The sequence below is a fragment of the Zingiber officinale genome, chromosome 8B (genome assembly GCF_018446385.1).
Source record: "Zingiber officinale cultivar Zhangliang chromosome 8B, Zo_v1.1, whole genome shotgun sequence".
Classification (NCBI taxonomy): Eukaryota; Viridiplantae; Streptophyta; class Magnoliopsida; order Zingiberales; family Zingiberaceae; genus Zingiber; species Zingiber officinale.
Genome location: NC_056001.1, coordinates 102635377 through 102653238, shown reverse-complemented (window position 1 = coordinate 102653238; position 17862 = coordinate 102635377).

Below are 17862 nucleotides of genomic sequence, written 5' to 3'. Positions count from 1 at the left end.
CATGTGTTCTTTTAAATTAAATTTTGGATCGCCTGCGGAACTTAACACGTTTGATCCAAAACTTAATCTATTTGTTCTTTTAGGTTTTGACTTGGATCTCCTGCGGAACTTAACACGTTCGACCCAAGTCTCCTTAAGTTATTAATTCCATTAAATATTAATTTCCATAAAAGGTTCCCAGTACTGACGTGGCGAGGCACATGGCCTTCTTGGATATGGGAGCAACCACCACCGACTAGACAAAACCTTTAATAGAAAGCTAATACTTAATTTCCTAAAATAACTTTAGGTTAACCAAAGAGAACAATCAAATCACAAGGAAAAGAAAGAAACAAAAGAACACAACTTCGAAAAAACATATTCGAAATTCTAGAACGTAAGCCTCTTGTATTTGGTATTATTTCCATAAATAACTAGCATGATGCGGAAATAAAATTTACTAGTTATACCTTGTAGAAAAACCTCTTGATCTTCTACCGTATTCCTCTTCTAACCTCGGACGTTGTGTGGGCAACGATCTTCTGAGACGAGAAACCACCAATCACCTTCTTCTCCTCCTAGCTAGGTTCGGCCAACAAAAAGGAAGCTTCACCAAGGAAGAAAAACAAAATACTAACCAAGCTCCAAGAGATGCTAGCTTTCTCTCCTTCTTCTTCTTCTTCTCCGAGTAGTATCCGGCCACCACAAGAGCTCCAATAGAAGGGTAGGGTTCGGCCACCACAAGAGGAAGAGAGGGAGAGGTTGGCCGGCCACACCAAGGAACAAAAGAGGGAGAGGAATAATAGATGTTGTGTCTTGTGAAGGCACCCTCACCCCTTCTTTTATATTCCTTGGCCTAGGCAAATTAGGAAATTTAATTACAATAAAATTTCCTTAATTTCCTTGACATGATTTAATTGAGAAAAATTAAATAAAATTTCCCAATTTAATCTCTAATGGTTGATAAAGGAAATTTCTATAATTTTAATTTTATCAACATGTGGATAATTGTTAAAGAGAAAATAAAATAACTCATCAATTTACAAATAAGGAAAGAGATCTATTCTCTTTCTTTAATCTTTTGTAGATCTTTTACAAGAGAGATATTTTAATTTTAATTCTCTTTAAAAAATTATTTCTTCCACATAATAAAAACTAAAATTAAAATCCCTTTTTAATTTAATTTGGCCGGCCCCACTAGCTTGGGTTCAACCCAATAATATACCTAGGCCGGCCCTAGCTTGGTTCCCAAGCTAGCTTGGCCGGCCCCTTATTAGTGGGTATAGAAGGTGGGTATAGGTGGGTATAAAACTTCTACAAATAAGAGGCTACGATAGGGACCGAGAGAAGGAATTGGTTTTGGTCTCCCGATAAAATTAAGCATCCCGTGTTCGCCCCGAACACACAACTTAATTTTATCAATGATAATTCATTCCACTAGAGAATTATCATTGAACTACCGCACCAATCCCAAATTACATTTTTGGGCTCCTTCTTATTATGAGTGTGTTAGTCTCCCTGTGTTTAAGATATCGAATGTCCACTAATTAAGTGAGTTACTGACAACTCATTTAATTAATATCTAAGTCCAAGAGTAGTACCACTCAACCTTATTATCATGTCGGACTAAGTCCACCTGCAGGGTTTAACATGACAATCTTTATGAGCTCCTCTTGAGGACATTATCAACCTAGTATCTCTAGGACACAATTTCCTTCTATAATCAACAACACACACTATAAGTGATACCATTTCCCAACTTATCGGGTTTATTGATTCAACGAACTAAATCTCACCCATTGATAAATTAAAGAAATAAATATCAAATATATGTGCTTGTTATTACATTAGGATTAAGAGCACACACTTCCATAATAACCGAGGTCTTTGTTTCTTTATAAAGTCAGTATAAAAGAAACGACCTCAAATGGTCCTACTCAATACACTCTGAGTGTACTAGTGTAATTATATAGTCAAGATAAACTAATACCTAATTACACTACGACCTTCCAATGGTTTGTTCCTTTCCATCATGGTCGTGAGCTACTGTTTATAATTTATAAGGTACTGATAACATGATCTTCTGTGTGTGACACCACACACCATGTCATCTACAATATAAATTAATTGAACAACTACATTTATCATAAATGTAGACATTTGACCAATGTGATTCTTATTTCTAGATAAATGTTTATACCAAAAGTTAGGCTTTTAGTATACACTCTAACAATCTCCCACTTATACTAAAAGACTAAGCTGCCATATCTGCTGCCATACATCTGATTCCCAACCCTTCAACATGTCCATCAAAAGCTCTCGCCTTAAGGACCTTAGTGAAAAGATCTATAGGTCATCATCTGATGCATTCTAGGAAGCAACAACTTCTCCTCGTTTATACGATTTCTCGTATTGGGTGGTACTTACGCTCTATTGTGTTTACTTACCTTTATAGACTTATGGTTTCTTCGAGTTTGCTACTGCACCAATATTATTACAATAAATTGTAATAATCTTTGGACAAACCAGAAATCATATTTAAGTCTATCTTGAGGTTATTAAGTCATTCAGGTTTTATGGCTACCTCAGAGGCTTGCCATATACTAAGCTTCTATGGTGGAGTCCAGAAAAATACCTATGCTTATCACTCTTCCATAGTTATGACTTTACCTCCTAAAATAAACACAAAACCCCGAGGTTGACTTATTATTGTCCATATCCGATTGGAGGTCAAAATCCGTACAACCCATAGGAACCAAATTAACTGCCTTGTAAGCTAGCATATAATCTTTAGTGCCTCTAAGGTACTTTAATATATGCTTTACTGCAGTCCAATGTCCTTGTCTAGGGTTACTTTGATATCTGCTAACTATGCCCTTCGCAAAACAGATTTCTGATCTCGTGCATAGCATACATTAGGTTGTCTAACTGCCGAAGCATAAAGAACTGCCTACATGTCCTCAATCTCCTTTGATGTCATCGGAGACATCTCTTTAGATAAAGACACTCCATGCTTAAAAGGTAAGAAACCTTTTGAGGAGTTTTGCATGCTTAAAACGAGCAAGGATTTTTCGATGTATCAAGCTTGGAATAAATATATTTTTTCTTGTGATCCCTTATTACTTTGATCTTAAAAATATATACATTCTCCCAAGTCCTTTATATCGAATTATTTGGACAACCATACCCCTACTTCTGACAACATTTTGATATTGTTTCCAACTACCAAAAATGTTATCTACGTATAGTACAAGAAATACCACCACGTTTCCATCACATTTTTGTATACAAAACATTATCCGTTTACTCAATAAATCCATAGGTGTGGATTACTTTGATAAATGGATGTTTCAAGACCTTGAAGCTTTGTATCGGTCCATAGGCGATTGAGCTTACACAAGATGCTCTTAGCACTTCAATGAACCCTTCCGGTTGCTTTATATGGATGCTTTCTTCAAGACTTCTATTAAGGAATCTTGTCTTGACATCCACTTGCCAAATAGATAAAGAATCGGATAGACTTAAGCATGGCTACCGGTGAAAAGGTTTCCTTTTCCATCAAGCCTTCTTTGAAGGTTTCTACCTTCTGTCTATCCCTCTTTTCTATTATAGACCTTTACACCCAAAGGCTTTTACACCACTTGGTGGTTCTACAAGCTTCAGTTTTATTAGAATACATATATTCTAATTCTATTATTCATTACTCTTTGCCAAGATGCTTTATATTTATCTTGGAGTGCTTCATCATATGTCCGGAGATCAGGTTCATGTCCTTGAGGGATCGAGTTCAAAACTCTCCCAAAACATGAATCTTTTAAGGTTGTAACAACCCTCCCACTACGACAAGGCATTTTCTGCAATTGTGTATCATTTGTGATACGTGTTGCAGTTTTCTTGTGGTATCTCATCTTGTACAGTTGGTACTAGATTAGACATGTCTTTTATTATTTTCTTAAGAACAAATTTACTTATGAGCACGTGGTTCATTATATAGTCCTTTTCTAAAAATCAGTCATTGATGTTATCAATGACCTTCTGATTTTTAAGACTATAAACCTACTTTTGTTTATCTAGGATAACTTACAAACAAGTGAACTCCTATCCAACTTATCATTATCTCTCTTTAACATATATGTTGGATTACCTGAATCCGAATATGCTTCAAAATAGGCTTACGCCTATTCAGCAATTCTATATGAGTAGAGAGTTATGACTTGGAAGACACTATGTTCACTTTCATTTTCAGAGTTTATCCTTAAAACAAATTTGGTAATTTTCTGAATAACTCATCATCTATCTAATTATTTCATAAGAGTTCTTTACCTTCTTTCTACTACACCATTCTGTTGGGGTGTACCAGATGCAGTTAGTTGGGATTGAAATCCAACTTCTGATAAGTGACTCCTAAAATCTCTCAAGAGGTACTTGCCACTACGATCTTCCATAGTGACTTTTTACTTTATTCCTCCACATCAACCTTGTACTCTTTGAACTAATCAAAGTACTTAGTCTTGCGGTACATTAAGTAAATTTATTTGTATCTTGAATAGTTGTCTATAAATTAGACAAAATATTCAATACTACCTCTTGTCTGGATAGTCATAGGATCACACAAATCAGAATGAACCGATTTCAACATATCTTTGACTCCATACCCCTTGGACTTAAAAGCTTCTTGGTTATTTTTCTTCCAAGTAAGACTCGCAGGTTGGAAAGATTTCCACTACCAATGAACCCAAAAGTTCATCAGCTACCAATGAATCCTACTCAAGTATAACCTAGCTTTATATGCCAAAGATATAATTGGTTCATTTCCGAAGGTTGCTTTCTCTTAAAATTAGAAGATGTGTTACTAATTTCCATTTGTTGTATCATGGGAGTTATTGGATTATAAATTGTCAACCATCATACCAGAATAGATAACTTTCCTATTTTTCTTGATAACAACTTTGTTATCAAAATAGACACAATATCTATAATAGTTTAGAAACTGAAATCAGGTTCTTTCTAAACTTGGTACGTAAAGACAATTACTTAAAATCCATATTTTATTCTTATCAAAGGATAAACATCTCCCACTGCAACAGCTACCACTTTTACAGTAGTGCCCATGTGGACGGTGATTTACCTTTCATTTAGTTGTCGGGTTTCCTGGAACCCTGCAATGAATTGCAGACATGATTAATGACATCTTGTATCTACACTCCAGGTTCTGGTAGATAACACCACTGGACATGTTTCAACTAATGAATTAAATACATCTAAATTGTTCTTAGTTCTAAGAAGACAGTCTACCTTAATGTCCAAGTCCTATTTCCAATCATTACAATTGGGACTAATAAGTCTTTTTCTATAGTATGACTACTAGGGATTGACAAACATCCTAAGAATCACAAAAATATTTGGTCAAGATCAACTCCTTAAAATCTCCATGAATTTTGTGTATACAAAATCGAAGAGGAGATTTTATTCATTAATTTTATTATCTCGTCAACTTTACTTTATGAATAAAATTAATGGTTGATCTGTCTTTGATCAAATATTTGGTCAAAACTCTTTGAATTTAAAATAAAATATTGATTCCTCAAACAATATTATTTAAATTCACCAACACCTCAAACACCGTGAATTTTGCATGCCACGTTAGTGTGGACGTATACAAATTCAACATTTGTAAAAGGAGGATTTTACCCATTAACTATCTTGTCAACGTATCTTTATGACAAATAAAATTATCTCAAACACCGTTAATTTTGTATGCCACGTTAGTGTGGGCGTATACAAAATCAATCATTTGTAAGAGGGTTTTAACCCTTTAATTTTATTATCTTGTCAACCTAGTTTTATGACAAATTAATAGTTGGTTTCATTTGGTCACACAAATAATAGCAGTGACTCCGATGGGGAGGATACTATTAGATGTGTCTAAGTGTATATCATTACTTGACACTAAGTCCATTAATAAGATTATGCCCTTGTTGGGGAAGATCACACGCTCTTAATTAACTTCCTATAGTCATCCAAAATGGAAGTACATTCTAGTGATCCACAAACAAGCTCATCCGTTATGGAGGAAGGCACTCGAGCCAAGCCAAGCTTGTTTGCATCACTTACAAACCGATAATGGAGACCATGGGATTTATTTAAAATCCTCTTCCACTTAGTTATTTATAAGCGAGGAATTTTAACTATGCTAGCCTACTAGTCATGTATACTAACATGCACACACACAATATAAAAGCAATAAATAGAAAATCTAATTTTCAACTATTATGGCTTTTATCTCTAGTTGTCCTCCGTGTGTTGTCATCCCAAGCTGTTGCCATATTTGGCCACCGCCATCGGGTCTAGCTGTCGCATCCATCTTGCTACTAGTTCCACTGCGCCTCTGGTCCTTAGAAGGTTCCACGCTTTGCAAGATTCGATCCATGACATACATAGAATTTTACATTTTGATCCTATATTCCATAAAAGGAATGTACATGTATCTAGATCAAAATAAAATCCTAATAAAACTAAATACAGCTCCTGCTGTATTTTAATACAATCATGCACACAGATAAATGCCCTTGACATGTCCAAGGGTCCAATCACACACATAATAACTAAAAGCCATAATAGTTGGATCCTGCATCCACAAAGTTAGCACATCCTACTATTAACCTGCCTAAATTATGTATGACATGTGCATAATTAAACTAATACCAAATACACAGAGGCAAAACCCTAGCTCTGATACCAATTGTTGGTTGCTACTCGGAAAACCTATAGGTTCCACTGTACAAAAATTTTGTACAAAGGTCTGAACCTTTTCCTAGCTACCATGTGTTCTTTTAAATTAAATTTTGGATCGCCTGCGGAACTTAACACGTTTGATCCAAAACTTAATCTATTTGTTCTTTTAGGTTTTGACTTGGATCTCCTGCGGAACTTAACACGTTCGACCCATCTCCTTAAGTTATTAATTCCATTAAATATTAATTTCCATAAAAGGTTCCCAGTACTGACGTGGCGAGGCACATGGCCTTCTTGGATATGAGAGCAACCACCACCGACTAGACAAAACCTTTAATAGAAAGCTAATACTTAATTTCCTAAAATAACTTTAGGTTAACCAAAGAGAACAATCAAATCACAAGGAAAAGAAAGAAACAAAAGAACACAACTTCGAAAAAACATATTCGAAATTCTAGAACGTAAGCCTCTTGTATTTGGTATTATTTCCATAAATAACTAGCATGATGCGGAAATAAAATTTACTAGTTATACCTTGTAGAAAAACCTCTTGATCTTCTACCGTATTCCTCTTCTAACCTCGGACGTTGTGTGGGCAACGATCTTCCGAGACGAGAAACCACCAATCACCTTCTTCTCCTCCTAGCTAGGTTCGGCCAACAAAGAGGAAGCTTCACCAAGGAATAAAAATAAAATACTAACCAAGCTCCAAGAGATGCTAGCTTTCTCTCCTTCTTCTTCTTCTTCTCCGAGTAGTATCCGGCCACCACAAGAGCTCCAATAGAAGGGTAGGGTTCGGCCACCACAAGAGGAAGAGAGGGAGAGGTTGGCCGGCCACACCAAGGAACAAAAGAGGGAGAGGAATAATAGATGTTGTGTCTTGTGAAGGCACCCTCACCCCTTCTTTTATATTCCTTGGCCTAGGCAAATTAGGAAATTTAATTACAATAAAATTTCCTTAATTTCCTTGACATGATTTAATTGAGAAAAATTAAATAAAATTTCCCAATTTAATCTCTAATGGTTGATAAAGGAAATTTCTATAATTTTAATTTTATCAACATGTGGATAATTTTTAAAGAGAAAATAAAATAACTCATCAATCTACAAATAAGGAAAGAGATCTAATCTCTTTCTTTAATCTTTTGTAGATCTTTTACAAGAGAGATATTTTAATTTTAATTCTCTTTAAAAAATTATTTCTTCCACATAATAAAAACTAAAATTAAAATCCCTTTTTAATTTAATTTGGCCGGCCCCACTAGCTTGGGTTCAAGCTAGGGCCGGCCACCCAATAATATACCTAGGCCGGCCCTAGCTTGGTTCCCAAGCTAGCTTGGCCGGCCCCTTATTAGTGGGTATAGAAGGTGGGTATAGGTGGGTATAAAACTTCTACAAATAAGAGGCTACGATAGGGACCGAGAGAAGGAATTGGTTTTGGTCTCCCGATAAAATTAAGCATCCCGTGTTCGCCCCGAACACACAACTTAATTTTATCAATGATAATTCATTCCACTAGAAAATTATCATTGAACTACCGCACCAATCCCAAATTACATTTTTGGGCTCCTTCTTATTATGAGTGTGTTAGTCTCCCTGTGTTTAAGATATCGAATGTCCACTAATTAAGTGAGTTACTGACAACTCATTTAATTAATATCTAAGTCCAAGAGTAGTACCACTCAACCTTATTATCATGTCGGACTAAGTCCACCTGCAGGGTTTAACATGACAATCTTTATGAGCTCCTCTTGAGGACATTATCAACCTAGTATCTCTAGGACACAATTTCCTTCTATAATCAACAACACACACTATAAGTGATACCATTTCCCAACTTATCGGGTTTATTGATTCAACGAACTAAATCTCACCCATTGATAAATTAAAGAAATAAATATCAAATATATGTGCTTGTTATTACATTAGGATTAAGAGCACACACTTCCATAATAACCGAGGTCTTTGTTTCTTTATAAAGTCAGTATAAAAGAAACGACCTCAAATGGTCCTACTCAATACACTCTGAGTGTACTAGTGTAATTATATAGTCAAGATAAACTAATACCTAATTACACTACGACCTTCCAATGGTTTGTTCCTTTCCATCATGGTCGTGAGCTACTGTTTATAATTTATAAGCTACTGATAACATGATCTTCTGTGTGTGACACCACACACCATGTCATCTACAATATAAATTAATTGAACAACTACATTTATCATAAATGTAGACATTCTACCAATGTGATTCTTATTTCTAGATAAATGTTTATACCAAAAGCTAGGCTTTTAGTATACACTCCAACAAAATGCATGTGAGCCTTCAGATCTTTGACTACTAGACATTCCAGCACAAAATACATGACTAAAATAAGCTGACACCCACTTATGTCGCAATTCATACATCAAAGACAACCAATCATTGTTCTCCAAGTTAGCACACTTGATAACCTCTTCCCATGAATTCTCAAATTCATCAGGTGTTGAAGAATTTCTAATTACATTGTTTATACTTTGATAGTAGTCACGAAAAGTCAAAGGATGCAATTTTTCTGGAAATTTGTTCAGTATATGCCACAAACAATATCGATGCACTGTTTGAGGAAAAACTTGGGTAATGGCTTTTGTCATAGCAGGATCCTGATCAGTGATAATCACATTTGGTGCACCTTTAGGCATGGCTTCTATAAACTTGTTGAACATCCAAACAAAAGATTCAGTTTTCTCATCACTTAAAAAGCCACAACCAAAAATAATTGTTTGGTGATGATGATTAACTCCTACAAATGGTGCAAAAATCAACCCATATTTGTTGGTGTTATATGTTGTATCAAATACAACTACATCGCCCAATACACTGTATGCCGTTCTTGATACATGATCAGCCCAAAAACACCTACTGAATCTGTTATCTGAATCAGTCTCATATTCAAAGAAAAAAGCTGAATTTTTCTCTTTCTCAGATGTAAATAGCTCAATTAGTGTTTCGGCATCGATACCCTTTTGTTGATCCCTTAACTCTTTTTCAAAGTTTCTAATATCTCTTTCTGTGCAACCTACTTGCTCAGGTCCTCCATACTCTATCTCTAGTAATCGCATTTGTTGACAAGTTGGCACATTAGCATCTGAAAGTCGTTGAGTCAATGCTTTTTTTGCTTCTGAAACATTGCGATGTGAGCGTAACAAATGCACCTTTGAAGGTGTCGAGAGTGGATGGTTATGACCTTCTATAAAGTTAGTGACAACCCATGAATGCCCAGTTTATTTTTTGACAAGTGAAATCTTTGACTTACAACCAGTTCTAACTTCCCCCACGTGCTCTTTCCCTTGTCCGTTGATCACCTTTTGCTTGTTTATTCCGTTGATCATCTGTATGCCCTTCTTTAAAGCATACAAATATTTTCCACACGACTTCATTTGTCATTTTATTTTTCTTGCTACTATTTATCCTGACACTAAATCCAAATTCACGTGCATATTGGTTATAGAATGCAAATGCTTCATCTATTGATGAGAATTCCATCCCATATTTTGGCTTTCGGTCATCTACAACTTGAGGAATGTATAACTGATCTTCACCGTAATTTTCATCCATTGCTAGGAAATTTCAGATTCAGATGAAATAAGACTCTGCATATCATCATCATATAGCAAGAAAAAAACATTCTAAATCAAATATACATAAAAAAATGCTGCCAGTAATCTAACACAGTATTATCATGTGGAACGGACAAGTATAATGCATCCACTAAAGACTCATGGAAATAGAAATCGCAATTGTAATTTCAGCAACAGTTGTATAGATTACTTGCTATCCTGAACATAACCAACAGTTGTAATTTCATATTTTCCAGTAGTTGTTAATTTCAGAAATGAACAATGGGAAGTAGAAGAGGGACCAAACATTCTTACAAAGAGGGGTTGCGGCGTGAGGTTGGCAGCAAGAACAATGGGACAGTACAGTTCTGGAAGGGGAAAGGACAGCGAGGTTCTGCCTAGTTGCGGCGTGAGGTCGGCACGAGGATCTGAGAGCGAGGTTATGGAAGCTTCGGCGGAACCACAGTCTGGAAGGGGCAAGGAAAGCGAGATGGCGGCGAAGAAGGATCTGGAAGCTTCAGCGGAACCACAGCGCAGATCCAGCTGAATCAAGCGAGGGGCAAGGAAGGACAGCTTCGGCGGAACCACAGCGTAGATCTAGCGGAATCAGGCGAGGGGCAAGGAAGGACAGCTTCGGCGGAACCACAGCGTAGATCCAGCGGAATCAGGCGAGGGGCAAGGAAGGACAGCTTCGGCGGAATCACAATGAAGGAGAAACTTTGCTGGCCAAGCTGTGCTACCCTAGCTCTGATTTTGCGGCGTCGCTGTGAGGAGAATAGGTCGCGGCGTGCCCTAGCTTCACGCGTTCTGTGAAGAAACCAAAAGCCAACTAAAAGTCAAAAAAGCAGAAAAAGCAAAATGAAGTAAAAAAGCAAATAGTTTCACGCGTTCTGTGAAGAAACCAAAAGCCAACTAAAAGTCAAAAAAGCAGAAAAAGCAAAATGAAGTAAAAAAGCAAATAAGCCATGTGGAGAAGCCAGGTGTGCAAGCGCGGACGAAACGTGGAAACGAAGTCACGCAGGTTAACATCTCTGTATATATATATAGAAGTGTTATGCTGCGGACAAAGCCGTGCGGACCGCTGCGGACATGCCTTCCTGATCAGTCACCAGTCCGATCAGGGAACCTCCTGATCGGTCTCTGGACCGATCAAGGAACCGATCATTTTCTGATCGGTCTATATATATATATATATATAGGAATTCTTCTCCTGCGGTGCGTTTTGTGCGGTTCTCCTGCGGCACAAAGCATCGGCGTCATCCAAGCTGGCAAAACGACCCATTCGACTTACACATCAGCAGCGTTGCGAGGAGAGTTTCTCCTCTCCAAAAATCGAAGCAGAGCCGCCTCTCCTCGTCGCAGCGAGACCCCTAGCTTCATCTCCTCGTCGCGAAGCAGAGCAGCCTCCCTCTCGCCCACTTTCACTCGCAGCGAGACCCCTCTCTCGCCGAAGCTCGGACGCCAAAGATCTCTCACAGTGAGACCCCTCCTCTCCTCGTCGCGTCCCTATCCTCCTGTGAAGGAACGCGATCCTCTCCGCAAAACCCTAGACGAAGCAGACCCTCAGACGCGCATTTCTCTCGCAGCGAGACCCCTCTCTCGCCGAAGCTCGGGGTGCTGTTTGATTCTCTCACAGCTGATCTCCCTCGACACTAGGGTATTTCTCTCCGCCGAACCAGGGTAAAATCCGTGTTCCCCTGTAAAATCCTGTTTTTACAAATCCTGTTTATGTTTCTGCCTAGTGCTGTTTGATTCTTGACACTAGGTTTTTCGTTGTAAAATCTTGTTTATGTTTCTGCCTGTTATGAAGCAATTATCAAATTTGGAATATCGTATTATCTTTGGGGATGGGTGCAAATTTATGTTGTGAAAGTGGAGTCAAATATAGTAGACATGCAAATTTATGAAGAATGACACATCTATAATGGCATTCGAGTTCCAGTTATTGTTTATTGACAACTGCTTGTGACCATTTTTAGATAGATCTCTCATGACCTTATTTTTTTTTGTGATTTGCATTTTAATATCCTGGCTAATAATGTTTCATATATTGTATCTCAATTCTCTGGTCTGATGCTTTCAGATGGTAAAATAGCAACTTTAAATTCATTAATAAGAAGTTTACAGACTTACACTTAGGTTTTGGGGATGAGTGCAAATTTATGTTGTGATAGTGGAGTAGTTGTTTACCTTAGAAATTGCATGATTTGTTTAATCAAATTTAGAGTTTAGAAATTACTTGTCTAGTTAATTAGAATAGTTGTTTACTTTGAAATAAGTTATAGTTTTTATTTATTTATCTATTTATCTTTTGTCAAATATAATACAAGGGCAGTCAGGAATGGAAGAAAATAGAGTTGATGATCAAGAATTCATTCCCCAAGTCGCAGATGATCGAAAGCCAAAAATTGGAATGGAATTCCCTTCTCTAGAGGATGCATATTCGTTCTATAACCAATATGCACGAGAAGCTGGATTTAGCTCAAGGAATAGCACGAGCAGAAAAAACAAGATGACAAATGAAGTGACGTGGAAACAAATTGTATGTTTTAAAGAAGGACATACAGATCGAATGAGGAACAATAAAAATCCAAATCATGATCAACTAGCAAGGGAAAGAACACGTGGCACAGTTAGAACAGGTTGTAAGTCAAACATTGCATTTGTCAAGAAACAAATTGGACCGGATTGGGTTGTCTGTAACTTTATAGAAGCCCATAATCATCCACTTTCGACTCCATCAAAGGTGCATTTGTTACGCTCACATCGTAGTGTTTCTGCAGCCAAAAAAGTATTGACAAAATAATTTTCAGAGGCCAATGTACCAACTTGTCAACAAATGCATTTATTAGAGACTGATTCAGATAACAGATTTAGTAGGTATTTTTGGGCTGATCATGTGTCAAGAAGGGCATACAGTGTATTTAGTGATGCACTTGTATTTGATACGACATATAACACCAATAAATATGGTTTAATTTTGGCACCATTTGTTGGAGTTAATCATCATCATCAAACAATTCTTTTTGGTTGCGGATTTCTTAGTGATGAGAAAACTGAGTCTTTTGTTTGGTTGCTTACAAAGTTCTTAGAAGTCATGCCTAAAGGTGCACCAAACATTATCATCACTGATCAGGATCCTGCTATGACAAAAGCTATTGCACAGGTTTTCCCTCAAACAGTGCATCGATATTGTTTGTGGCACATATTGAACAAATTTTCAGATAAATTAGACCCTTTGACTTTTCGAAACCACTATCACAGTATAAAGGACGTCATTATAAATTCTACAACACCTGATGATTTTGAGAAGACATGGGAAGAGACTATCAAGGATGCTAAATTAGAGAAAAATGATTGGTTGTCCTTGATGTATGAATTTCGACACAGATGGGTCCCAGCATATTTTAGTCATGTATTTCCTGCAAGAATGTCAAGTAGCCAAAGATCTGAAGGTTCTCATGCATTTTTCAAGAAATATATCTCAAATAAGAACTCATTAATGGATTTTATCACACGTTTTAATAGAGCACTGAGACATCAAAGACACAATGAGTTAGTTGCGGACCATATTGATATGAATGAACATCCCAAGGTTAATACAACATGGCCAATGGAAACTCAAATGGTTAAGTTTTATACAAAAAAGAAATGGCTGGAGTTTCAAAGTGAAATGACTGAGAGTCATAGTTATTATGTGCAACAGACATTTACAGGAGATGTCTCAGCGGTTTACCACGTAATGAAATTTCAGAGTTCTTCTTCCTCAAAATCAAGAGTGCTCACGCATGACAAACAAAGAGATTACATATCGTGTAGCTGCATGAAATTTGAGTTTGAGAGCATTCCATGCAGACATATGTTAGTTTTTTTTCGTATCAACCAAGTATTTCATTTGCCTGATACGTATATACTAAAACGATGGACACGAGATGCAAAAGTTGGAGCAATATATGCTTTAGGGGAGCAAAATGTAATTGATGATCCAGATTCAGAAAAGTATTTGATATCGAGGCACTCAAGGCTATCGTATAAAGCATCAGTATTAGTTGATGATGCATCTGTGAGTAATGAGAAGACAACCTTCTTGGATGAACAATTTGATTGTATCTACAACAAAATGAAAGAAATGTCCATCAGTACAACATGCAATGATAGAAGTAAAAAAAAGAAATCCATTGATGAGGGCCTTGGTATTATTGATCCTTCTATAGTAAGAACTAAGGGCTGTGGAAAGAGATTGAAATCATCAAAGGAAAAATCAACCTCAAATTCCAGGCTATGTCGTGGATGCGGACATCGAGGAGTGTCACATGACAAACGTAACTGTCCCAATTTGCAGCAAGGGTATATGTCAATTCTATTTTTGCATTTTTATTATATTTTTTCTTGCAAACACAAATTAATTTTATTATATTATATATATGACAAGTGTCAATTATCATATCAATTGAAGATAATAATTATATCAGTCTTGATGATACATATGAACCTGATTTGGGATCTATAGCGGGTATGATCAAAGTTTTATTTTGTTAAATTATAGTTGTTTATTTTTTATTGCGAAAATAAAATTAATAAATTGTCTTTATTTTGCAGGTTCAAACAATATGAGATAGGATGTTCACTGAATTATCTATGGTTGGTATTCATCTATTTTCTTTCTAATAAATAGTCTTATTCACTGAATTTCTAGTCTTGTTTCTTGATGTACATATTTGTTGGAACTATTGTGCCAACAAGAGGGGCCCAATAGTCTTGTTCACTGAATTCGTTTTCTTGATAGGCTACAGAAATTAGTTGTTCTTCACAGTCAAAATTTCAGGAAAAGAAAAATCTAGAATAACTTGATAATTCGTTTTCTTATTCAACAGAAAGTTTTCTTATTCAACAGATTGTTTGGTAGTAAATTTTTCTTCATATTTTTTGTATAATATTAAGCTAAGCTCATGGTTTTTCTTGGTTGTCCCAGCATATGACCATTCTTCCTGATCTAGTCTTCAAACCTCCTGCATTATTTTTGCAGTAGGAAACAATGTTGTTTATTTTTTCACTTTCTAGTGTAGCTAGAGACAGCGTGCCAGTTTGAGATCCAATTTGCATATCAACGAATAACGATATAATTAGAATTAAATTTCGCTGCACGTATAAATATAGCAATTAACGAAATTAGTTATGTTCTTATTTTTCATATGGTTGTCACTGTGGATCTGAGTTTTGAGTTTTGCCTGAATCAATGTGTTTGTAGGTTGGTGCAAAGCGACTGGACGCTGCTGCAAACAAGAAAAGTGCTTACAGTTGGAATCTATTATTTGGTCAAAAGAAATCGATCTGATGCTCTCTTTAATCTAGGAGTTCATTCCTCCAAGAATCAGCTTTATCACATTACATTCCTGTTAGCTCTTCCAATTTTAATTTCCCTCATTTGCTACAAAATTCTGTATAAACAACCTTTACGATACAATATCTTTAGTTTTGTATCAACTGGATATGTAAGCTTGCTCAATTCTTGCAAAATGTGAATATGAAACTTTCTAGAAGAAGTTTTGATTCTTCTGGCTCGGTAGCTCGTTCTGTAGACTAGAGAGGAAATAAGGCTGGATGTGGGTATCTGGATCGGTCTGCAGACCGAGCCAGGTTGTCTGGATCGGTCAACAGACCGATCCAGTGACGCCAAGGTTATCTGATTGGTCTGGTGACCGATCAGTAACCACACAGAATGTTTCTGTGGGATATCTGATCGGTCTGGTGACCGATCAGTAATGAAACAGAAGGAAGCAAGGCGATCTGGGAGTTGGGGATCGATCTGGGGACCGATCAGCGTAGGGCCTGATCGGTCCACAGACCGATCCGATCAGAAGTTCACTGATTGTAGCCTGATCGGTCCACAGACCGATCAGGAGATTCCTGGACCGATCAGGATGGAGCCTGATCGGTCCAGCCGTTGCGACACAACGCTCTTCGCAGGTTGCAGGGAGATACCAGAGGATATAAGGCACTCTACAGTGAGGACGAAAAAAATTTTCTTCTGCTAATTCTTCTTCTTCCTCTTGAGCTTTGCTGAGCTCTCGGTTTGTTGAAGCTTCGCGTGACCTTCGTGCTGGTTTTCTAGCTGCTGGAGCCGTGAAGCTGCTGCTTCATCAACGGACTCCGACGAGAAGGCATCATTGTTAGAAAAGAATTTATTCATGAGGATTTCAATTCTTATGCTGCTTCACAAACATTGTACTGCATCATTGTTAGAAAAGAATTTATTCATGAGGATTTCAATTCTTATCCTGAAATACAACTATCATTGTACTGCATCATGTGATTCAAATTGAAATTCAATAAAAAATTTGATTTTTTTTAACACCTTCTGAAAACAAGTTTATTAATCGTTATCTGATAAACTAAATGATAACATCAGTGTCTTACAAAGCATGCAAAACACAAACATTGTACTGCATCATAGAAAAGAATTTATTCATGAGGATTTCAATTCTTATCCTGAAATACAACTATCATTGTACTGCATCATGTGATTCAAATTGAAATTCAACAATGTTTAACAATATAAACTAACAAATCAAGTTTGCATTGAGAATTACAAACATTTAGCCCGTTACATTACAACACTAACATTACTTAACACTAACTGACCAAATGAACTAACAACCAAATCAGGATTATCGCTAAGAGAATCAAGTTCACCATCACTAATATCCAAATAAATTTTGGTACTTTGATTACTCCTGGATTATGTCCATGAGAAGCATTGTGTTCACTTTCAATTGTGAATGATGAACCAGTATAAGTAGTGACCCACTTTTGTCATCCGTGTTGCCCGCATCTATAATACTGTCTTCCAGGATTCTTGGTTGATCTAGAAACACATACAAATGTTCTTTGTCCGCAATCCCTACATGTTACAGGTTGAAATCTAGTATTGTCGATGCTGCTATAACTTGATGATGCCATGAAATAACAACCTAATAATCAAATTTTCATTAATTAGATAATATCTCAATAGCTAACATTTTGAAATGAAAGAGGAGCAAAGAAGGCACAAAACTTTGAAATCATATATTGCAACCATTCAAATTCAATGATCTAGGTTGCTATACAAATGACGACACGCTCATTAAATTTGCAAGAGAGAATAAGTAATATTCATCAAACAACTAGTTGATTAGAAGAAGCTAAGTTTCATGAAGATCTATTATATCTCAATAGCAAGGGTGAATCCCTTAGCTCAATCTCGATTATCATGGTACAAAACTGTAAATTTGTTGGGCTATCATTGCAAACTCAAATGATTATCAGTAAATTTGCTCCACTATCTTGGTACACAACTATAATTGACACTAACTAATTGACACTACTATAATTATAGCAGCTCAATCTCTAAATATTACTTAATATTACTTTGAGAAAATCTCCACGGTATTTCAACAATATATTAACTTTATAGCTAGCAAGGTGGTAACTTTGCCAAAAAAATATTAAAATCTCAGACTAGCACTAGAGGATTCATCTTTTCTTCCCCCTTTCTACAATCAAATGATG